Here is a 20,067-nt window from a genome sequence, read left to right as displayed (position 1 = left end):
CAACCCGCAAAGGGACCTCGTAGTAAGGCGGTAAGGGTTTACTGGTACCGGTAAACCCTTACCGCCTACTGTGTAATGAGGCCCAATGGCACACTCAGTCACGCATGCCATGCAGTGTGGGCACTGTGATGATCTCCTCCTTCATCCTCACAAAACAATGGCACACTCAGTCACGCTTGCCATGGAGTGTGGCCACTGAGATGCTCTCCTCCTTCAGCCTCACAAAACAATGGCACACTATGTCAAGCATGCCATGCAGTGTGGCCACTGAGATGCTCTCCTCTTTCATCATCACAAAACAATGGCACACTCATTCCCGCATGCCATGCAGTGTCGCCACTGAGATGATCTCCTCCTTCATCATCACAAAACAATGGCACATTCAGTCACGCATGCCATGCAGTGTGGCCACTGAGATGATCTCCTCCTTCATCCTCAAAAAACAATGGCACACTCAGTCACACATGCCATGAAGTGTGGCCACTGAGATGCTCTCCTCCTTCAGCCTCACAAAACAATGGCATACTCAGTCACGCATGCCATGCAGTGTGGCCACTGAGATGCTCTCCTCCTTCATCATCACAAAACAAGGGAAGACTCAGTCACACATGCCATGCAGTGTGGCCACTGAGATGCTCCCTCCTTCAGCCTCACACAACAATGGCACACTCAGTCATGCATGCCATGCAGTGTGGCCACTGAGATGCTCTCCTCCTTCATCCTCACAAAACAAGGGGAGACTCAGTCACACATGCCATGCAGTGTGGCCACTGAGATACTCCCTCCTTCAGCCTCACACAACAATGGCACATTCAGTCACGCATGCCATGCAGTGTGGCCACTGAGATGTTCTCCTCCTTCATCCTCACAAAACAATGGTGCACTTAGTCACGCATGCCATGCAGTGTGGCCACTGAGATGGCACACTCAGTCAAGCATGCCATGCAGTGTGGCCACTGAGATGCACTCCTCCTTCATCATCACAAAACAATGGCACACTCATTCCCGCATGCCATGCAATGTGGCCACTGAGATGATCTCCTCCTTCATCATCACAAAACAATGGCACACTCAGTCACGCATGCCATGCAGTGTGGCCACTGAGATGCTCTCCTCCTTCAGCCTCACAAAACAATGGCACACTCAGTCACGCTTGCCATGCAGTGTGGCCATTGAGATGCTCTCCTCCTTCATCATCACAAAACAAGGGATGACTCAGTCACGCATGCCATGCAGTGTGGCCACAGAGATGCTCCCTCCTTCAGCCTCACACAACAATGGCACACTCAGTCACGCATGCCATGCAGTGTGGCCACTGAGATGCTCTCCTCCTTCATCCTAACAATACAACAGAACACTCAGTCACGCATGCCATGCCGTGTGGCCATTGATATGGCAAACTCAGTCAAGCATGCTATGCAGTGTGGCCACTGAGATGCACTCCTCCTTCATCATCACAAAACAATGGCACACTCAGTCATGCATGCCATGCAGTGTGGCCACTGAGATGATCTCCTCCTTCATCATCACAAAACAATGGCACACTCAGTCATGGCCACTCAATATGATTGCTTGCCTCCGTTCTCTCGGATTTTGAATAAAATGAACAACACTTCTCCCCGACTAAAAAAGTAAAACTCCCTTTCTAGCAGGCAATCTTAGCCAACCTGCCAGGAGACTCCTGCCTCTGCCCACAATATTTGTATTTGTTTTTTATTATTTATATAGCGCTTTACACCAAAGCGCTGAACAGCATAACAACCAAAATACATTAAACATGGAACATAGAAGCAATAAAATAAACATGATTCAAACCAGAAAAACAGCAGGTAGAACAATTTGCATTTGGGTAGGAAGAGAAGAGGAGAGGTATGGGAAGGAAGAAAGGGAAAGGGAAGAGGGAGTAGAGGGAGTAAAAGGGAGGGTGGAAGTCAAAGAGGGGACAGGAAGAGATAAAGGAACGGGAAGGTGGAGTGGGGAGGAGAAAGAAGAGGAGGAAGGGGAGAGGAGTCAGGGAGGGGGTGAAGAAGGAGTGTTTTTTTTTTTTTTTTTTCAAATTCAATTTTATTGGTTTTAAACAGCAAAAGTGAATCATGAGGTAGAAGCACATTCGAACATACATAGGAACCATATATCGCTTCTGCCTCTTTTCCCAACTTAGATTCAAATAGCATAACTATAATGACAGTACAGTCAAGCATGGGTCCACTCCCGACGAGTGAACTATATAACTCCCCTTCCTTCCCTCCCTCCCCTCCCTTTTATTGCTCATAACACTTCCGTGGCATGATGATTGCTGTAGTCCGAAGAAACTTGCGACGCGGCAACGTCCGAAGGTAGTTGTCATTGTGAATCGTGAATCGTTAGCATTGTGATCGGGTGTGTGACAGGCACAGGCGTTTGATTGATAAGGGTCTCAATTTTCATACATCATGCAAGGCAGTTGGTGAGTGCTTTTACTGACTAGATGTTCGGTAGGCGTTCGATCTTGACATGTAATGGCTTGCGAAGTCACTCCACGCTTCTTCATGTTTCGCAGCCTTGTTGTGCAGGGCTGCCGTTATTTTCTCCATAGTGTAGATATTGGTGGCGACTTTCAGCCAGTCCTTTTCGTTTGGCAGCCGTGGGGATTTCCATTTCGTAACTAGGGCTGCCCTGGCTGCCAATAGGAGGGGGGATACCAGTCCCCTCACCTGCACCAGCTCGTCATCATCATCTTCAAGACCGAACAACATCAGAAGGGGGGAGGATTCTCTGTCTATGCCATCTAGACGCTTGATCCATCCTAGGACCTCCTGCCAATAAATGCGCACTTTGGGGCAGTCCCACCACATGTGCCAGTAGTTGGCTTCCGCTCCGCAGTGGCGCCAGCATCTGGGGCTGGAGGTTTGGAACATCTTTGAAAGTCTATGCGGGTCATACTGCCAACGGTGGAGTAGCTTTACAGCGTGCAATTTGTATTGGGTGGCGATAGACACTCTGGCGGGCGTACCGCATATTTGGTCCCAGGCCTGCTGGTCAAATTCCCTGCCGAAATCTTTTTCCCATTTTCCTTTGAGGCGGAGGATCGGGGAGTGGTCCTTGGTGATCAGAGCTTTATACATCCGGGATATCAATCCTTTGGTCGCGTTGGTCGGAAGGAGTGTTTTTAAGGAGGAACGGAAGGAGGAATAGGTGGGGATGGAGCGGGTAGAGAAAGGGAGCAAGTTCCAATGTAAGGGGCCAAGGAGTTGGAAGGAGCAGAAACGAGAGGAGGCACAGGAAGGGAGGGAACAGAGAGTAAAACAAGATCAGCGGAGCGTAGACAGTGAGAGGGGGCATAGAAAGAGAGAGAAGAGGTAAAGAGGGGCAAGGTCATGAAGAGATTTAAGAGCGAGACAAAGGAAGTGGTATTTAAGTTGGGATTGGAAGGGAAGCCAGCCTAGGTTGGCAAGTGAATTGGAGATGGGATCATAGGGAGAGAGAAGACAGAGGGTGAGGACGGCAGAGTGGTAAAGAGATTTAAGGGGGGCGAGATGGGAAGAGGGAAGACCGAAAAAGATAGAAGAACAGTAGAAAAGCCAAGAAAAGATGAGGGAAGAGATTAAGAGTTTAGTAGCATGGAAACTAAGAGAAGAACTGATTTTATGGCTATTAAAGAGGTGATAGTGACAAGAGCGCGTAGTGAGGGAAATGTGGTAAGTGAAGGACAGGGAAGAGTCAAAGTAGATTCCTAAATTCCTTGCATGGGCGGAAATAGGAAGATCGGCAGGGGGGAAAAGAATGGAAGGAGGGGGGAGGGAGGAGGAAGTGTGCTGGAAGGGAAGAAAAGGACTTCAGTTTTGTCCATATTGACAGAGAGAAAATGCGATGACATCCAGTTTTTAATGGCAGTGAGACAGGAGGAGAGTTTAAGATGAAGGTCAGGGGTGAAGGAAGAGAAGGAGAGGATCAGTTGGGTGTCATCGGCATAGAAATGGTGAGAAATTCCAAAAGAGGAAATGAGAGGAGCGAGAAGAGAGGTATAGAGAAAGAATAAGAAGGGTCCGAGGACGGAACCTTGGGGAACGCCATAGATTATAGGGAAGGTGAGAGGAGGATGGTGATGAGTTTTCAAGATGGAGGAGGAGTTCAAGATGAGCTTGAACTTCGACCCCTCATGCTGCTGTACCCTGAAATAGTGAGCTTGCCCAAACCCACCCACCGCCCAAACGTCGAATGAAGTTCGGACAAGTTTGGCCCATCTCAACTGCATTGCTCTTGTGTGGTTGCAAGTTTACTCACATAGGTTTCCCCTTGCTTGCATGCAAATAAATATGTAGGGTGAACGGAGATAATAAACCATGTTGCTGTGCTCTGTGGGTTCTGCACTGACAGGACAGCCGGCAGCATCAAGGGGCGTGCGTGCATGCAAAAGACTCTCAATTGAAAAGAACATGCACGCACAGTGTATTGCAGCTGTGGCCAGATGCAAGCAACACACGGTAGTGAGCTACACTTAGTTCAGTAGTTTACCGCATGACTCCCCGGGTAACACATTCAGCTTGCACAATGTACACTTCAGTACCTGGGACACACATGAAAGTGTGGCCCTTGATCACACAATTCATTGTGAGCCTCACGGGTGCGAGTGACATGTTTCTTTTCATAAACATACTCTCGAAGACGTACTCTACCCAATGCACTAAGAAAAAAAAAAGTGTTATATTGCCTAAAATGCATTTCTCACTCAGAGTGTTAGCCCATAGAGGCTATTTCAGGAGGCTTTAGGTACACTGATAAGGGTGAGGCATAGGGGAAGAGAGGGACGACTGTCAAACGGAAAGCAGACAAATAAAAAACAGAGGGATGGAATATGTAATAATACTATTGGGTAAGTGTATAGTGCATTATTCCAGATACCTTACACCTCCAAGGGCTGTACTCAGTGGCCGAAGTGGGTGGAAAAGAATGGGAGCGGTGCACCTCTAAAAAAAAAAAGTGCTACTGTTCCTATACTTTTATTTTAATAAATAATAAGTAACCGTTCTGGAATGGTATAGTTTTAAAATAAAAGTGTAGGAAGCAGTTGAAACTTGCACTTCAGTGCACTGCACTGAACATTCCGTTAAACAGCAGGTGTGTTTGTTGAAGACATCAAGCCTCATTACAAGTTTGGCAGCGCATGAAAAAAGTTGCAGGAATTTCCATTATAGCTATTTTTCCTGCACTGCCAAATTATCATTTTTGGTGGATTTACCACCAGCGGAATTATGGCGCAGTAATTTGGCTGGTGGTAATTATGGCAACACTCCCCATTGAGACCTATGGACTTCAAAAATGTGATTTAACGCCCTTGTAATCCCATGGTAATTCCACTGGACCAAGTGCCGGTAATTTGAGTTTGGTGGTATTTCAGCAAATTTGTTACCGGAATACCCCGAAAATCATAATGAGGCCCAGTATCTTCCTGTTTGTGCATTAACTTAGAGATGATGTGCAGATTGACATAATTAAGCACATCAATATCTCCTTGTCCCCTTTGTGTGTAGTTCTTGCTTGTTGATCTTATGATGTAAACAAAACCATTATCTTTCCTGAGCATTTGGCATGCTTTGCACAACGTGCTAAAACATTGTATCAGAAAAGAATTGTGGCCATGTCTTTCAATCCAATTTGTTAAGACATAAACCTTTTCAGCATAATACTAAGCTACCCATGCAATGCTCCAAGCCCAGCATAATTAATCCATGTATTTGCATTGGTCCCTTTGGATGGAATCCTGTGTTTAGGTGAGATACCTCGAAGAATGCTGTCCACAATCACAGTGACCAGCTGCAACATCATACCAATGTACTGCCAGTGAGGGCATTAACTGCCACGGTTGAGGTTTATTGCCATCTGAAACCTGGTTATGTCATTATGTAATGGATTTGATAAGGTAAGATAATGTGTACTAAGTGATTGCTGCAATACAATCGTTGGAACCTGGGGCTGATTTTAAATGCTTGCAGAAAAATGAATTTACAGTGTGACAACTAACATATATGTATTTGTTGCTATAATACAAATAAGCATGTCAAACAAGTAGATTGGTTTGATGATGTTTATGTAATACTGTAAGCAGTTGTATATGGTTTGATACTAAGCAAGATTTGAACAATTGTAAACCTAGATCTCATTGGATTTTTAATACGATAAATCCACTGAAAGATCGCCAAACGAAACGGACATACCGTTACCTCCACTTGGTCCAGTGAAGTTACAGCGGGATCACAAGTGGTGGTAATTTGTCACTTTTGGAGTCCACAGGACTCCATGGGGATTGTTGGCCGATTTACCGTCGCTGGAATTACAGTGCAGTAAATCCGACAATTTTTGGAGGTAATGTGGAGGATTTACCTCCAGCAACAAGTTGGAGGTGAATCTGCCACATTTCTTCAGAAAATTGGTGGATTTACTGCGTGGTAATGCTGCCGGTGGTAAATCTGAAAAAAGAATATCATTTGGCAGTACGAGAAAAGGTACATTTTTTCCACACCACCAAACATGTAATGAGGCCCATAATCTAACCTAAATGGACATGCACATCAAGGATTGTTACCGTAGCAACAGGCCCTGAATGCGAAACCGTTTATGGCGTTCTAGTATAAGGATACACATAGCTCCTTCTAGAAAGCATATCTCACTTACATCATTCAACCATGGTTTAGGATGTCTCTGAATAATCTTGGCTGCGGTCAGTGGAGGGAGTTCACTGATTAGGGGAGGGATGGCAATGAGAGGGGCCAGGAACCTTGGTAGTGATGTGATTGAAACCTTACCGCATTTCAGCCCAGCCCTTACAATTTTGCATTGAAGACACAGCTCAGTAAACAGATCATGTCGCAGTGTAGCAAAGGTTCACCATGCACGCTTGTGTATTCCTCCTCGCCACAGGGCTCCAAGTCTATGTTTTTAATGTCTGGTTATGAACAATTGACTCTCAGCATGCAGGCCCAATTGAACAAATGCTTACTCCGGGAATGCAAACACATCACTGAGGCAAGTTCTTCAAAATAAGGGGAGAATAATAAAGATATTTTTTCTTCTTGCATCTAAACTGAATGGCATTACTATTCTTGAGCGAAACGCTGCAGTGCGTGCAGAGAGCCTTGTGAATTTTTTAGTACAGAGAAAGCAGATTTTCTTTCACTTGTAATGGTGGCTTACCAATAATATACCCTTTTGTTTTATTTGTATTTTATTGGACATTTGTATGGTGCCTATATACACGTGTTTCCAGGCGCCACAAGACCAGAAAAGGGGGCGGGAGGGGCGGGAACATGGGATATCATAAGAAGAACAGCAACAAGAAAAAAGAGACAGCTATATTGGCCTTGTGACAATCCTACCGTGCAAGTGTTTGAGGAGATAGGTGCAAGGGGGACTGGGGAGTAGAGGGATAAGTGCAATAGTGGGGGGAACCCAAAGGGGGAGGGCAAGTGCTGTAAAGGCCAAGGCAGCAAGTGCCAGGGGAAAGAGGGGAGGCAAAGTGTAGTGGAATGTGGACTGGGTAGAGATAGTCCGGGAAAGAGATCCCAAGGGCAAGTGCTTGTGAAGGATGCTGGGGAGGGACTGATAGTGGGGGTGGTCTGGTCCCTTTATTACTTAGAAGGGACCAGGACCAAAGTCACAGCGGCAGTTGGAGAGGTTAGCAAGGGAGGGGAGATGGAAGGCAGAGGAGAAAAGGAAGATCTTGAGAATTTTCCGGGACTTAAGAAGATACGGCTGAAGTCTGATGGGGAGAGGGAGCATGTTGCAGAGGGAATGCGCCAGCCGAGGAGAGGGATCTACAACCCACTCTCTGCTTGGAGAAACATTTGACCTGCAGAGAGTTGGAGCCAAATGACCGAAGATTTCTGGCAGGGCGGTATTTAGGGATGGAAAGCTGGATGTAGAAAGGTCCCAGGACCTAGACAGCCTTGTGGATTATGCAAAGGGTTTTGAATTTGATCCTTGCAATCCCCGGCAACCAAAGGAGAGACTTTTACTGGAAAAGGATAAAGTGGTGTGAATTTTTAGGGATATGTGCAGAAATATAAACAAAGTAAAAGTTGATGATCAACATTAGTATGTAAACTTTATTGGGGAGGACAACCTATCTCAAAGAAATGGCTACAAATGTCCATGTTAATATCCATTTTAATGATTCGGGAAACAGAGGCATTGCTAGGGGGGGTCGAGGGGGCTATAGCCCCAGGTCTTTTGGTTGTAGCACTGGATAGATGTACTACCAAAAGGCTAGCAGGCCTCATGTCCCGACAGTCCCGACGCATAGCCCTTGTCTTTTCCAGACCTAGCAACGGCTCGACAGGGAAGTATGTTAATTTGTCTTCATGTTTAAATTAATTAGGGCTATAAATTAAGGCTGGACTCATCGACCAACCAGTGAAGCTGGATCAGGTTTTCAAGTTATCCACAGTGAATATCTAAAGAAGGAGAACATAAATTAGTTTCCGTCAAAGTAATAGCCAATTCTGAAAACCCAAATTTTTTTTGGATAATTTCATAGGTCAAATACTGGTGTGAAGTGAATCAGGTGAAAATTGGAGACAGGAATGATGTTTATGGCTAAGGGGTGATGAAGATGAAATGTGTGGGTAAGCCTGAGCCAAACAATTGATCTGAAACCAAAATCACCAAAGATTTTACTGCATTCAGGATCTGCCAAATTTCCTAACCTTTTAACAGATTCGGGTAAAAGAGTTCAGGTAGCTAGACTTGCAAGTGTATACATAGAATGGCCTCCCGGAGCTATTCTGCAGTCACTGCAAATCTTTCAGAGTGGGAGGAGGGTTGTATGCACTGGTTTCTGTTGCTGTTTGAGACCTGGAGCATTTTACTTTAAATTTTAGATGGGGCTTTTGGAACTTTCAAACAAAACAGCCTTGCATGTTGTGCATTTAATGTTATAGTAGTGAACTTGAGTAGGGTGATTTTAGGCATTGCCCAACAGAATGTAATTTATGTTGTACTACCTGGGGTACCCAGCTTTGCCTGTGTCCTGATCAAGTGGTGTCTCATGTGCCCTTGAGAATGTTGCTCTTGTCCTCTTGTCAACAGGTTTTACTTCAGTTTGCTCTGGTGTCTCATGTGCCCTGGAGAATGTTGCTCTTGTCCTCTTGTCAGCAGGTTTTGCTTCAGTTTGCTCTGCTTTCTCATGTGCCGTGGAGAATGTTGCTCTTGTCCTCTTGTCAGCAGGTTTTGCTTCAGTTTGCTCTGGTGTCTCATGTGCCCTGGAGAATGTTGCTCTTGTCCTCTTGTCAGCAGGTTTTGCTTCAGTTTGCTCTGGTGTCTCATGTGCCCTGGAGAATGTTGCTCTTGTCCTCTTGTCAGCAGGTTTTGCTTCAGTTTGCTCTGGTGTCTCATGTGCCCTAGAGGATGCTGCTCTTGTCCTCATGTCAACAAGTCTTGCTTCAGGTTTCTCTGGCATCTCAATTGCCCTGAAGAAAGTTTCTCTTGTCCTCTGGTCGGCAAGTCATGCAGCTGTTTGTGGTTGCGTTTCAGAAGCTCTTGATATTGATTTTCGCTTTGCATCAGATGGAGCTTTTGCAAGTGATGTTCGTTTTTTGTGCGGCATGTTTCAGTCCCTCAATGGCTTCAACACATTTGAGAAAATGTCCAAGAAAGATGGATTGATTGTGTTCTCTTCTCGTGAGTGAATTTAAATAAACTGTATACTTGCCATTTCCCATATTTGGAGTGTCATGATAAAAAAAAATGTATTTTTTTTATTCCCTTTAAAAATGTTTTTATAAACACTTTTGAACTGTAGCCAGTAGTAATACATTTCAAAGGAATAGCCACCAACACATCAAACATTTAGCTTCAGATACTTTTCCAAATGTTGCCACCTTCTACTACCTACTGTAGTGAATCGGGTGAGCATCAGTAAATGAGTGTGACTACGTAGTGATTTTTTTTACTACAATCTTGCCCCAGATAAATGAGAAATCCATGCAAAATTTGGTAGCAGTGCGTTCAACAGTGTGGATCACAGGTAGAGGGCATTCCTGGCAGATTGGCTGTAGATTTTGTTTGAGAGATGTCACTTTCTCTTTGTAGCAACTAACTCTACAATGTTCTTTGCATATATGCACTGGGGCGGCTTCATTGACACACATTTGCATACAAGCTGTTGAATTGAACTTATTTCACAGAACTTTGGGGGGGCAGACATTAATGTGGGGGTGCCGGAGAAATTGTGGGAGATTGCAGGCACTAAGTAGCAGGTGTATTGGGTGTGTGACACAACAGACTACCTACTTGAGCATATTGTGAAAAGAAGGCAGTAGGAGGAATTTGTGCTGGGCCAGCTTGTTTGCATGGGGACACTCACATGCAAAATAAGCAGTTGAATTATTTTGGGCAAGGGTAACCCTTTGCAGATGTCAGAAATATTGTTTCAGACAGTGGTGGTGGTAATGATCACAGGCGGTGAGCATATAGCAATACGTCCTTTTGTAGAAGTGCCTGCCAGTGCCTAGGGTAAATGCAAAGCACCACCAATCAATATGTCTCAAGAGCCAAAGTCCAAACATAGGTGGTGTGAGAAGAAGGTGCCATGTAAATGTTGCATGGTTCACTGCCGAAACACTAGATGCTGAAATTGCTGTGAATGCACAAATCTTAATAAGTGGAGTAGTACAACAACAGTCAATAAGCAAAGGTTATGCATCCTCCAATGCTACAAGTACTGTAAGCGTTCAAACTCTAATTATGAGGGGGCATCTAATCCTTCCAACTTCAGTGCAGCCAGCCTAAAGAAGAAGTTTGCTAAAATCAGAATCTGGCACAAGTGGGGATGCAACAGACCACCATGCACTTCAAAGTTCCTCAGGGGTCTGTTGAAGTTCCAGCCTCAAAGACTGCAACTGAATCTGTGAAAGAAAGAGGAGATGTTCTTGAGGGAATGTGTATTTGCAGCTCTCAAAAGTAGATCAAGGACAGCACAGACATGTCCAATTGCCCTTTTTAGAGGAACAGGATATTTCTCAGACTAGTATGCCCACTGCATTGGCCATTCGTTCCACTCATTTTGCATATGATTTCACTGATGGCAATTGTGATGATGGTGATGATCAGGTTGTTGACTACACATCCTCTTCTCGTAAAAGAAATTGCAAGAGGTGTTCATGGCTACAAGCACTAATACTTAGTGCAACCCAAGCAGTGGCCCAGAGGGAGGGCTGGAGGGCCAAACACACTCTAAAAGAGCTCCGACCATCACTACAAACACTGCACAGTCTCAAAGTGTACGAATACTACCACAAAGCAATTATCCTGTCTATAATCTTTACAACACCTCAGAGATCGCGAGGTGGGAGTGGTGTAGGTTGATCAATGACAGGACCTACCAGAACATCACAGAAGGCAGTACTACCTCAAGCACCTGTTTGCCTCGTGGAGTTCCATGATCCCTGTTCTGGCCCTGCTCAACATCCGCTGCACCTGGTGTAAGTCCAGAGTGCATGTCTATGGTGTGGAATTCCTTTTTACAGGGTCGAGAGCAGCATCTTACCCCATGCACTCTATGCCGAAAGGTTGTATCCCATGTGACGGCATGGACACGTCTGGGCACGCCATCATTGCTGGGGCATAAGAAGTGACATACTCTACAAGAGTGGGACCAACACATTTTATTGCTCGGCATTCCTCCAGGAGCCAACAAACACTCAGCAGCATGATGGCACTGACACATGTGTTGAACCAAGAACTGGGAGGTGGCAGTCTTGTAACAAAGTTGTGTGTCTGCCAGGTTTATAGCAGCACCCAAACACAAAGTAGCGTTAGGGGAACAATGCCTATGTGCCCACAGAACTTCAGCAAATCATTTGCGAGCAGTCTGCAATATCACTGTAACCATCTATGCTCAATGCTTGTTGTAGACCGTCTGCCAGACACCTTTGTTGAAAACAAACGTTTTCAGTGAGCTGATAGAACGTGCTGATTCCTATCCTGGCCAGACTCACTTTTATCAAGACTGTACCTACATTGATTGATGCTGTAGTTCTTCCAGTGATAATGGTCTTGAACAGGTCAGAAGGTGGGAAAGTCCACTTCACTATGCATATGTGGATAAGTAGGAAAACACTAATTACATGCTGAATTTGCATATTGGGTCATGTTCCCCTTTAGTAAGGAGCAGAGAAAGTCATCTAACCAGCTGCATTCTATCCACTAGCAAGCCACATTGTGCATGCCAGCGTTTGATGGTAAGAGCCACAACGGATCAGCTATCTGGAATAAAGCATCCCTCCAGGAGTTATACTTTGGAATTATAATGTATGCATGCTTGATGTAGCCCCCGTAACATGAGGTAAGGCTTTGCCAGTCTGTATACTTGCACCTATGTTGTCCTTTGGTGTATGCATGCCTGATGTTGCCCCCTGTAACATGAGGTGAGGCTTTGCCAGTCTGTTTACTTGCACCTCTTTTGTCCTTTGGTGTATGCATGCCTGATGTTGCCCCCTGTAACATGAGGTGAGGCATGCCAGAATATGCTTCCACCAACTGCCACTATGCTGTGACCCTAATGCATGTTCTCGTGTCTATGAACTGTAACAAGCACTTACTGTAACTAGCGCCTACATGCCTCAAGGCTTTCTGTGCTGAAATAAATGCAACTAAATAAAATAAATCATAAATGCAAATAAATAAAATAAACAAGCGCAGCAAGTAGTGGCTTATTCCTTGGAAACTAGCATTGAGCTTTCTGGCAGAAGACAATACGTCAACGTTCGGGAAAGCAATGCATGTGCCATGCCTTGCACAGGTTCTCTACCTTGTAGTGACACACTGTGTCAGCAATTGCTTGTCTGTCCCTGATATGATCTCTGTGACACATAAGATCTGCTCTCATTTCACCTGATCCTAGAGTGCCAGAAATGCTTTGAGTGCTCTAACACCAGCAAGACATTTCAGTTCCAACCCACTGGAATTCAACCTTGCATATGCTTGACCAGCTGTGTGAGAAAAATAAAGCTGTGACTACAGCAGGAGTCACTCTGGAGCAATGGATGGGACCTTCTTCATCCCCACTCAGTGGCAGCTCATGCGCAGTGTCTGCTGTCTGCTACTGCCCTTTGAGGAACCCAATCAGCGTGCGAGCCTAAGCTCGATGCCACTATGTAAGGTACTTCTTTTGCTTCATTTGCTCGAAAGGAAATTGTCCAGAAGAGCAATGGAACATGATATTACGTGCAAGTCAGACATTACACAGCTGGTGAGGGAACTGTTGGTAATCTTTTAGAATGATCCACATGTAAAAGCCATTGAAGGAAGCATTGAGTATCTTTTGCTGTCTTTTGTAGAACCTGGCTTTAATTTAAAAAAGACTGAATTCCAGATCTGGGCAGTAGGTAGACACATACTAAAGTCATAGTTAGAATGTGCATGAATACACCTGAGAGGCATTTGCAAGATCACTGCTTGCTTAGCAGAGGCTTGAAGAACAGGTAACAACAATAAAAATGGAGCATCCCCAAAAGCCAATAAGAAGTCTGTCTTTATCTGGCCATGCCCTCTCCACTGCAACTGTCTCCAATGCAAGGGCACCGCATATAGTCTGTGCAAATCTCACACCTCCCTGTGGGACCCGCTAACAGATTCTGCATTATTCAATGTGTCTGGGCCTGGGAGAGCAATAGGTAGTGGTAGTCGGTCTACAGCTACACAAAAGGATTCATATTTGAGTGAAAGATGCAAGCTGGATAAGGTGGATGATTCAGCGCAGTATTGGTTCTCTGGGCAGCCTGTGCGGCCAGCAGCACTTGTCTGTGTAACCAATTATATCTTGAGCTACCTCTGGCTAGTGTACAATCAGAGTGCTTTTGTGCTGCTGGCGCTGTAGTTGAATGACATTAATTAATAATGAATGAGTACCCTATCCCAGTTGACTAAAGCAAGCTACTGTTGATTTCACAGGCAAAACGACAGGATGCTCAGCAGCAGATCATTGTTCAGTCAAAAGATCACTTTCTTTGTCCCAGTAGACAGTGCAGCATGGGCAGGGGAGGTGGTGGCAGCTACTTTGGTTTCCACTGATACTACTTGCTCAGGCTCTGGAGGTTAAATTGTATTGTGATGGTGAACTATTGCAATGGTAGTCGAGGTAATGATGAACACAAATGTGGATTACACACCTGCCCAGAGTGTTAAGCACCAAGTGTGCTGTATTTTGTGTCTACTATCAGAACATGACACAGGTGTGTGATCAATCTATGGTATATTTTCCAATGATTGAATAGAGTCATAGACACACTTAGATTGTTTTTCCCTCTTATATTTCAGGGGTGAGGGCAGTCACCCAATGTTTTCATTTCTCCTGTCTTGGTGGAGTGGGGACAGAAACTGAATTTTTACATCTCCCCAGTCTCGTGGGTAGTAGGGCACATGCTAAATGTATGCATCTCTCCTGTCTTGCAGTTGTGGAGGCACACACCTCATTTTCTCCTGTCCTAAAGGGTAGGGGCACAGACCCACATTTTTCAACTTTCTGATCCCTAATAGAGAGTTGTTGCTCGATGAACTTCTCCCAAGTTTGAGCTGAGCATCTCCAAGTGGTGAGACACTTTACAAAACTTAATTATCAAATCGCAGCAAAGCAAAGCACATTGTTGCCACAGGGTTGACTGCCAAGCATCAGTTTGTTGTGTTAGGAAAGATAACTGTCCCTATTTGCACTCTGGTCCTAGACAAGTGAATGGTGTACCGCCTATCCAAAGAGGCTAGAGAGACTAAATTCTGAGTGAGTGTCATATGTTTTTAATCCTATCCAAAATAATTCCATCCTGAATGCTGAAGTTGGATTCCTGCTTTTTAAAATTTCTACTATGTAATATTGAAAAAAATCTAAAAAATGATAAAGTGAGTTATCTCGGTAGATTACCTTATCAATATCTATTGGAGTGTTAAGGGTATAACCCCCATAGAGATGAGGGATTCCTTGGCCAATGCTATTGACAAACCTCAATCTGGCCAAATTTGGCAATCATTCTCTGCTGTGATTTCAACATGGCTTATTGATCTATGAAGCAGCTCCAAGATTAGGATACGGAAGTACTGGCTTTCAGGCATACAGATAAAATTACTTTATGGACAGAATTGATGCTGAGCCGAGATCTCCATGTATTAAATGGAATTCCGAAAAAAGACCAAATAAGATGTCCAACGTGGAAAAGAGGATCATCGGCATCAGTAATTGACTATTTCTTCATTTCTAGCAAGGATTATAGATCATCTGGAGGTAGTTGCCTCGGAGAAAAGTGACCACAACAAGCTAAAATTAGTCTGGCATGAAGATCTTATAGGAGCAAAAACACGAATGAACACCCAAATGGAAGTGACAAATAATGGTTAGCGTCTTAAATTAAACCCATTTGATATAAATCAAATTAAGACTTCATTAGCAACTAAGACAAAAGAGTGTTTCTTGTATAAGCACAGGGTTCCCGTTGATTATACTGTTTTTCCAGAGACCTATCAGACATAAAAAAATGGACAGATCAAGCAAAGTCCCCATCCCCACACCTACGATAAGTTATTGGTGACCAAAAGGAAGGAGCTGAGATGACTTTTACATCAACATGACAAACTCCCCATATCTACCAAAAGGGTTCTGGAAACCAGGAGGCTGAAGGGCAATTATAGATCATGGTTCATCAGCCACCGAAGTATCTTGCATCAGAATGATGCAGAACTTATGTTAAGATCTTTGAGTAATAAATCCACAGCTGACACATGGGCCCTGGTCAGATCCCTTACTCAGAAGCAAATAACATTGCAAAGCAACTGTGTCTCTGAGGCTGGATGGTCTGCCTTTTTTGAAGCTTTGTATGCTCCGCCGGGAGGGAAACATTAACACAAAGCCGAATGAAGAGAGGCATGGACTCTAAACTATCATCTGCACAATCTTGTTTCTCTTATTAAGAGGATAAACACCTCGAGGGCTCCTGGCCCTGACGGTCTATCAAACATAATTCTAAAGGAAAACCCAGAACAATGGGCCCAGATCTTAAACCTAGTGCTTAAAAATCTACTCAAGTCGGAATCCATCCCCCATCATGGAAAATAGCAAACATGATTCTTATCTTTAAAACTGGCAGCCATACGGATCCAGCAAACTACAGGCCCATATCCCTCTTAGACGTCCTGGGGTAGCTATATGCCACCTTGCTAATGAAAAGGATGTTGGCTTGTCTGCAAGACAAAGGGCTAAATGATCAATTTTAAATGGGATTTACTAAATGTTCAGGCACCGCTCCGCCAGCTCAGCTACTAAATCTCCTGAAACATAAAGTCAAAGAGTCTAACATCAAACTCTATGTGGCTTTTGTAGACTTTTTCCAAGGCTTTTGACAGTTGGAACCATGACCATCTTTGGATCAAAATGGAAGCCAAACAATGCCCCCTGAATCTCCTATAACAGATCAAAAGTCTTTATTCAGGCACCTTTGCACTTATCCGCCTTTCTAAGAAAGCGAGCTGACGGCTGAAATCCTGACACACAGAGTAATAAAGCAGGGCTGTGCCTTAGCCCCAGTGCTATATAACTTCTTCATCTCTGATCTGGAGGAGTTTATGACTAAATGTAGAAGCTTTCCACCAAAGCTGGGGACCGTGAAAATAACACACCTTTTATACGCGGATGACCTGGTCCTGTTGGTCCTGTTGGACCTCTGGGGCTGCAAAGGCAACTAGATCAGCTACAAAAATATACAAGAATAAACAACTTGAAAATGAATAGTAAAAAACCAAGATTATGGTGCTGGGAGAACAAATGACCTACAAATCAAAAATCAATCATCATGGGTTTTGAATACCATTGAAATTGAACAGGTTAAATGTTCAATTACCTGGGGATATTGATTACCACCAGTAGTAAAGATTCAGAGTCGTTTGGGAAACATCTAAAAAAAGCTGATATGTTCACTCTGCAGGCTTCCATACTAAAGAGAAAGTTCTGTAAATTCTCATTGAAGCCCCTTATTGACTTTTATAACGCAAAAGTCGTCCCAGTACTAACATATGGGGCAATGTTTTGCGGGACTTTCGCCTACACTCTGGCCACGAAGGGAGGGTGCCTTCTGAAAAAATGTCTTGGGGCTCCCTCGATCAATTCCTATTCAGGCGGTGCGAAAATAGCTCGGCTTACACTCAATTAAACCAGCAGTGGACAGGAAATTGCTGAGTCTGTTTCGCAAATGTAACTGCTCGAACCCTGCCTTATATGATCGAGGGTATCAAAAAGGTGTTAGGATCAGAATCCATTAAACATCTGAACACCTGGGGATCTTATGCCATTAAACTTCTTGAAGATTCATCTTGTACAATTGAGACTCTGGTGATGAACCTTAGCAGGGTGAAAAAGAAATGAATGGAGATGGACTGGATTCAAACCCTAGAGGAGGTGGAAAACTGAAACTACATGCACAGCTGGCAATAGAGGTACAGAAACAAGGTACAACCATGTCGTACCTAAAGAAATGCCAGAATTCCAAAAAAAGGGCCACCTTCATGAGGCTGAGACTTAATCTGTGCTAGACTAATGAAATTATCACAGCCTGATGTAAACTCAAGAAAGGAATGGGCCATTATAGATTCTGTAAGGACGCCGAAAAGAAAGAAAACTAGTACCACCTTTTTATGGTCAGTACTTATTTCACCAAGGCTAGAAAAGACCATTTTGGATGGTTTGCTGTCAAAGTCGGGACATTATCGGTGGATGATTGGTGGCAACGGATGATTGGCAGTCATCAAATGTCTTTGTTGATAGCAGTGGTTCAATTTTATTGGAGACAGTTGGAACTGAATTTGATGAAGTTCATAGCATAGGTGCAAAACAAATTGAAACACTGGCTTAAACATCTAAATCTATTTAACTGACGTAATGCACCCAACATCAAAGGCTTAAGTTATACAGTCTTTGTGTAACTACTCCTATGAGATGAAGGAGGAGGGAATTGGAGTAAATAACCTAGAGATGACCGCCTCTGGATGATTATTTATTTTCGGACCTTATGTATGTATTTTTTTGCTAAACATTTTCATTGTAACATAAAATGCAAATAAATTAATTTTAAAATAATTTTAAAAAATTCTACCAATTGAATGTTTATTCTTTAACTCCCAAAAGACTACACCAAACTGAACTGAACACAATGTACTGTAATTATTTTGTCTATTTTGTTTTGTTTAATTCAAAATGTTGACCTTTTATTTTTTTTTTATTATTTTAAGGAAGGGACAACAAAAATTAAAACAACATATATATATATATATATATATATATATATATATATATATCCACCATCCAGAAACACAATAAATATTGTTTACAAAGTTTCTATGTGCCATTCCATCATAGCAAAACTCTCAGCATATTTAAATATGTTCCCGGGTGGTGCATCTGTAATAATGCTGTTTGCTGGCTATTACTGACTTACTCACCAATGTTCCCTGACTGAAGTCCAGCTTGCACACAAAGTACAATGTCCCGATCTGGGGGAATTGTTGTTCTTGACACTTCCTTCTGGGACTTTGACCTTTTCTCCTAGATCCCTGGAATGGCACCTTTGACCATCCTGGCCCTTTTAAGAGTAGGTAGAAACCCATCAGCAGCTGCCTACTGCTCGGACAAGACTGCACTTCCAATGACAGTGTTGCTGTTCCTCTGCCTCCTGGGATGTCCCTGCTGAAGTCTCATCATCACAGCCATTTGGCTGGAGAGGCTGGAGCTTGTTATACGTATCTCGGTGCCAGTGTCACAGACAGTTCAAGAGAGCTGTGGTTGTGAATGGGTAGAAGAGCCTGTGCTCCTCATCCAGAGAAAGCTCATTAACTGTGCCCTACCATCTTCTGATTCACATAGGAGGATAAAAGATCCACATCCAATGGATCCAGATTGCTGTACTCCTCCTCCACAGACAGCACCACATCAGATTCCTCCCCTGCAATCCTATCATTTTACCCCAATAAATAAGAGGCTCTCCTAAAAAATGTATACACATATGATACAATCAAAAATAAAGGTTTCTCAGCTAAAATACCAAAGGATTCCCTGTCAAAAAATGGTGACTTCCCAAATAAACCAGCTTCAAAACAAAAGTAAGATCAAATAGGTTTCTCAACATATTTATTTGCAAATCATAATACAAAAGCAAAAAGATTCTCTTACAAAAAAAAGAAAAGGCGTCCAAAAGAAGCTTCATGACTGCCTCACTCACAGCAAAATAAAAATAAAACAAAATCAAGGGTTCCCAGCTAAAGAAAAAAGTTTTCAAATCACAAATAGCACATAGGGCCTCATTAAAATGAGTGCATACCCGTAATGAACGGTCCCGGTAAGGGACCTGCACCACTCATTACGGGCCGCACTATTACGAGGTCTGCAGCGGGTCCCGCTCTGGAACGCCTGGTCAGACCAGGCGTCCTTAGCGGGACCCGCTGCAGACCAGGATGCTAACAACAGGCCCGCTGTTGTTAGCATCCTCTCCATTCCCATTGAGCCCTATTGGGGCTCAAATGGGAATGGGGATGTACCGGGTCCGGGTCCCAGGAAAGGGAATTACCGGGCCCTCGAAGGTCGGAATGGCCTGCTAATTCCTCATTCCTGGAACCCGGACCCGGTACCCGGTATGGGGGTAGCCATGCTGATAAAAGCAGCCTGGCTACCTCCATACTCGTAATGAAGCCCATAGAGTCCCCAAAGAAAAAGAAAAATCCTGCCTAACATCTCAAACATCTCTCTTTCGCCAACCTTAGGTGTAGCTCATCTCTGCCTCACCTTTCTGCAAACAACCCAAAAATGAAACAGGAAGTTCCTGGTTCTATATGCAAGATCCTAAACTCGTTTTCCTCTTAAGAATTCAACCCCATGCATAAATAACCAAATCCGATTACTACGACAAATTCAGCCAAATCCTCGCGCATTGTCTGAATCAGTGTATGGGCTTCCTGATGTGGAGTAAACTCACTAGAAAGATTCGGATGTCCCAATTATTTGGGGGTGTCCTGTGGATTCATCAAGTTGAGGCCATGGGTTTTCGCAGGGGATTTTGGAGAGAT

This window comes from Ambystoma mexicanum, chromosome 12, assembly GCF_040938575.1.
Source record: "Ambystoma mexicanum isolate Mex_15411 chromosome 12, UKY_AmexF1_1, whole genome shotgun sequence".
NCBI classification, from domain to species: domain Eukaryota; kingdom Metazoa; phylum Chordata; class Amphibia; order Caudata; family Ambystomatidae; genus Ambystoma; species Ambystoma mexicanum.
The sequence above is the reverse complement of the archived record's forward strand: the minus strand, read 5'-3'. Positions refer to the sequence as shown.